Here is a 5,706-nt window from a genome sequence, read left to right as displayed (position 1 = left end):
GGGAACACATTGCATCACACAACAGTACAGTACCTCCACAACAGTCAGGCTGGAGGGGGGGGGGGGGTGACAACAACAGTTACACGGGTCTAGAACCTGTCCTGACATCATCATTGTGGCATGACCTGCCCCGAGGGGTGAGTTTATTGGGCAGCGTCACTCATCCTGTGAGTGGACACACCGCTATAGTTGACAGTATTGGGCAGCGTCACTCATCCTGTGAGTGGACACACCGCCATAGTGACAGTATTGGGCAGCGCCACTCATCCTGTGAGTGGACACACCGCCATAGTGACAGTATTGGGCAGCGCCACTCATCCTGTGAGTGGACACACCGCCATAGTGACAGTATTGGGCAGCGCCACTCATCCTGTGAGTGGACACACCGCCATAGTGACAGTATTGGGCAGCGCCACTCATCCTGTGAGTGGACACACCGCCATAGTGACAGTATTGGGCACCGTCACTCATCCTGTGAGTGGACACACCGCCATAGTGACAGTATTGGGCAGCGTCACTCATCCTGTGAGTGGACACACCGCCATAGTGACAGTATTGGGCAGCGCCACTCATCCTGTGAGTGGACACACCGCCATAGTGACAGTATTGGGCAGCGCCACTCATCCTGTGAGTGGCCACACCGCCATAGTGACAGTATTGGGCAGCGCCACTCATCCTGTGAGTGGACACACCGCCATAGTGACAGTATTGGGCAGCGCCACTCATCCTGTGAGTGGACACACCGCCATAGTGACAGTATTGGGCAGCGCCACTCATCCTGTGAGTGGACACACCGCCATAGTGACAGTATTGGGCAGCGCCACTCATCCTGTGAGTGGACACACCGCCATAGTGACAGTATTGGGCAGCGCCACTCATCCTGTGAGTGGACACACCGCCATAGTGACAGTATTGGGCAGCGCCACTCATCCTGTGAGTGGACACACCGCCATAGTGACAGTATTGGGCAGCGCCACTCATCCTGTGAGTGGACACACCGCCATAGTAGCATGTACAACACTCCCCAATAGGAAGAAAACCCGCTGGGTTGTTCATCCTCTCCTCTCTTCCTCCACACTGTGTATCCAATAGAAACATTTTAGCTATTATTGTTAGTTAGGTTAGTCTAGGCTAGGCTGGGTTGGGTTACATTGAGATAGGTTGGGTTTAGGTTGAGTTAGATGTTAAGGAGTACTGATGACATAAAGGAGGTATACACACACTTTTGTCAGGATTTATAGACCATGTCCGCATCAATGTACAGCTCCCCCCCCACCAACGGCCAAAAATATGATGTACTATAAATCACAGCTGGTCGCCAAACTGACGGGCTGTCTCGTTACCTATTGGTGGGTCTCATCGGTTAGGTTAAGGCACGGGCCATTTAGTCTATCATTTCTGTGACGTTGTGACGCCCCCCCCACCACCCCCGAGAGAACAAAGATGTTGTCACAGCTCGTATAAGACTTGGCTACAAGTATCTCTGGCAGTTCGGCTTGTATAGGGATCTAGATGAAGTAAAGTGTAAAGTGTGTGGACAAAGACAGCGACACACTCGAACACTATATCTTGGATTGTAGTAAAATTGAGCCATTTAGAGATAAATCTAAGCTCACTCTGTATGATATGGCAACCTATCTTATTACCATGGATAAATTACCTGAAATCCTTGCACTGTATCCACATTTCGCTTCCAGTAGATGAACGACATATGAGATTCAGAAACAAGTAGTGTATTGTGAGGACTAATAATAAACAGAAGCTCCCCTATGACTCTGTAATATCTCCATTGGTCAAACTATTATGTATTAGCGATAAGACCTACCATTAATGTATGATGACTTACTGTAAATATGTAGCTCTTGTAATAGCACTTTCTCTGTAACTAGCTGACATTGTAACTATAAGGTGTGAAGGATAGATGAAATTGTTTATGTAATAATCTAAGATGAGGTCTGATAAAGACCTTTTGTGCCCTCTGTAATGCTTTTGCGCTACCGCTCACAGGATGAGTATGGGGTGCACAATAAACTAGCCGACGCCGGCGGCAACAATCAATCAATCAAACACACACAACCATTTACCGTTTTCTATACGCTTACCCAACCCGGCAGAAATGTGTGTTTGCAGACGAAACAAAGATTAGTATTTGTAATTGCGCAAACAAAACAAAAATGGACATTAAGCTGTAATTTTCCTTATGCGATGCAAAAAAAATATTCACGTCTAAATTAAAAAAATATTATTTTTCTGTTTAACTTGAAAAATCATTTTATCTAATTAAAAAAAATAATTTTCATGTCTTAATTGAAAAATTGACTCCATTCTTATGCCTTGTTATGACTCACTGATCGCGTCTGTGGTGCAGGGGGGGGGGGGAGGGGGGTGCCTGCTGTCTGTCTCTCTCATGCACTCTCTCCTCCACCCCTACCCTTTCCTCACCTAACACTATCAGTGTACGGTACAACAGGAGACGACGGTACACTCGGGTACACACACTCATCACCGGCTTCAGATCACGAGTGAATAATGACAATAGTTTGGGCACTCCGTCAAAAAATGATTTTGAAAAGACGCGCCAAGTTTTTTGAAAGGAAATCTGTTTAACCGAAAAAAAATCGACTTGAAATCACAAGTCAGTTAGACCTGGTGAAAAATGCGAGTGTTCAACACTCCAGCGTCCACTCGGAGCTCTACGCCTGCTACACAAAGCTCCATTCAATTTACTCTCACGGAAAGAAGGTCCCAATTTTATCCACCCCCCCCCCAACCCCCCACCCTCAAAGTCTTTTTTTGGCGGCAATTTCGGACTCCATTGGAAGCCCGGTAACGTTCCCTGTACTTAATAATCCATGCAGTCATCTATCCTACCCCCTCCCCGCGCACCCCCCCTTCTCTACCTACTCCTTTATCCAAGCTTCCCCCCCCCCCCCACCACCTATCCTACCCTCCCCCTCCACCTCCTACACCATTCCCCCACCCGCTACTGCCCACTCCTACACATCCCCCCCAACCCCTACCCACTCCTCCATCACCCTACTCAACCTTCCCACCCCCCCTACTGGTCCTCCCCGCGCCTCCCTTCCCCCTTGTTTCTGAGCTCGGCTCTCCCCTTCTGCATCTTTTAATAGTGCTTTATTTATCGTCATTTTTGCCCTCCTTCCCACCGACTCTATTTACCCCTCTTCGGACCAATTACTCCATCTTTTGGCCATTCTCCGCACTTTTCCATCTCCACTATTTTTGTTTTCATTTGCTAATGGTCAGTACATTTTGCTGCGATTCCCCCCCCCCCCACCCTCTCCCCCTCCCTCCTCGGGGTTCTTTTAATATGAATTTTTGAGGGCTGGTTTATTTTTAGTTTAGTGGTGGTGGTGGTTGTATGTGGTGGTGGTGGTGGTTGTTGTATGTGGTGGTGGTGGTGGTTGTATGTGGTGGTGGTGGTGGTTGTATGTGGTGGTGGTGGTTGTTGTATGTGGTGGTGGTGGTGGTTGTATGTGGTGGTGGTGGTGGTTGTATGTGGTGGTGGTGGTGGTTGTATGTGGTGGTGGTGGTGGTTGTATGTGGTGGTGGTTGTATGTGGTGGTGGTGGTGGTTGTATGTGGTGGTGGTTGTATGTGGTGGTGGTGGTGGTTGTATGTGGTGGTGGTGGTTGTTGTATGTGGTGGTGGTGGTGGTGGTTGTTGTATGTGGTGGTGGTGGTGGTTGTATGTGGTGGTGGTGGTGGTTGTATGTGGTGGTGGTGGTTGTTGTATGTGGTGGTGGTGGTGGTTGTATGTGGTGGTGGTGGTTGTTGTATGTGGTGGTGGTTGTATGTGGTGGTGGTGGTTGTATGTGGTGGTGGTTGTATGTGGTGGTGGTGGTTGTATGTGGTGGTGGTGGTTGTTGTATGTGGTGGTGGTGGTTGTTGTATGTGGTGGTGGTGGTTGTTGTATGTGGTGGTGGTGGTTGTTGTATGTGGTGGTGGTGGTTGTTGTATGTGGTGGTGGTGGTTGTTGTATGTGGTGGTGGTGGTGGTTGTATGTGGTGGTGGTGGTGGTTGTATGTGGTGGTGGTGGTTGTTGTATGTGGTGGTGGTGGTTGTTGTATGTGGTGGTGGTGGTTGTTGTATGTGGTGGTGGTGGTGGTTGTATGTGGTGGTGGTGGTTGTATGTGGTGGTGGTGGTTGTTGTATGTGGTGGTGGTGGTTGTTGTATGTGGTGGTGGTGGTTGTTGTATGTGGTGGTGGTTGTATGTGGTGGTGGTGGTTGTATGTGGTGGTGGTTGTATGTGGTGGTGGTGGTGGTTGTATGTGGTGGTGGTGGTTGTTGTATGTGGTGGTGGTTGTATGTGGTGGTGGTGGTTGTATGTGGTGGTGGTTGTATGTGGTGGTGGTGGTTGTATGTGGTGGTGGTGGTTGTTGTATGTGGTGGTGGTGGTGGTGGTTGTTGTATGTGGTGGTGGTGGTGGTGGTGGTTGTTGTATGTGGTGGTGGTGGTTGTATGTGGTGGTGGTGGTTGTTGTATGTGGTGGTGGTGGTGGTGGTTGTTGTATGTGGTGGTGGTGGTGGTTGTTGTATGTGGTGGTGGTTGTTGTATGTGGTGGTGGTGGTGGTTGTATGTGGTGGTGGTGGTTGTTGTATGTGGTGGTGGTTGTATGTGGTGGTGGTGGTTGTATGTGGTGGTGGTTGTATGTGGTGGTGGTGGTTGTTGTATGTGGTGGTGGTTGTATGTGGTGGTGGTGGTTGTATGTGGTGGTGGTTGTTGTATGTGGTGGTGGTGGTGGTTGTATGTGGTGGTGGTGGTGGTTGTTGTATGTGGTAGTGGTGGTGGTGGTGGTTGTATGTGGTGGTGGTGGTGGTTGTATGTGGTGGTGGTGGTGGTTGTATGTGGTGGTGGTTGTTGTATGTGGTGGTGGTTGTTGTATGTGGTGGTGGTGGTGGTTGTATGTGGTGGTGGTGGTGGTGGTTGTATGTGGTGGTAGTGGTGGTTGTTGTATGTGGTGGTGGTGGTGGTTGTATGTGGTGGTGGTGGTGGTGGTTGTATGTGGTGGTGGTGGTGGTTGTTGTATGTGGTGGTTGTATGTGGTGGTGGTGGTGGTGGTGGTGGTGGTTGTATGTGGTGGTGGTGGTGGTTGTTGTATGTGGTGGTGGTGGTGGTGGTGGTTGTTGTATGTGGTGGTGGTGGTTGTATGTGGTGGTGGTGGTGGTGGTTGTATGTGGTGGTGGTGGTGGTTGTTGTATGTGGTGGTGGTGGTGGTTGTATGTGGTGGTGGTGGTGGTGGTGGTGGTTGTTGTATGTGGTGGTGGTGGTGGTTGTATGTGGTGGTGGTTGTATGTGGTGGTGGTGGTTGTATGTGGTGGTGGTTGTATGTGGTGGTGGTGGTGGTTGTATGTGGTGGTGGTGGTTGTATGTGGTGGTGGTTGTTGTATGTGGTGGTGGTGGTGGTTGTATGTGGTGGTGGTGGTGGTGGTTGTATGTGGTGGTAGTGGTGGTTGTTGTATGTGGTGGTGGTGGTGGTTGTATGTGGTGGTGGTGGTGGTGGTTGTATGTGGTGGTGGTGGTGGTTGTTGTATGTGGTGGTTGTATGTGGTGGTGGTGGTGGTGGTGGTGGTGGTTGTATGTGGTGGTGGTGGTGGTTGTTGTATGTGGTGGTGGTGGTGGTGGTGGTTGTTGTATGTGGTGGTGGTGGTGGTTGTATGTGGTGGTGGTGGTGGTGGTTGTATGT

Source organism: Procambarus clarkii, chromosome 89 (genome assembly GCF_040958095.1).
Source record: "Procambarus clarkii isolate CNS0578487 chromosome 89, FALCON_Pclarkii_2.0, whole genome shotgun sequence".
Taxonomy (NCBI): domain Eukaryota; kingdom Metazoa; phylum Arthropoda; class Malacostraca; order Decapoda; family Cambaridae; genus Procambarus; species Procambarus clarkii.
The sequence above is the reverse complement of the archived record's forward strand: the minus strand, read 5'-3'. Positions refer to the sequence as shown.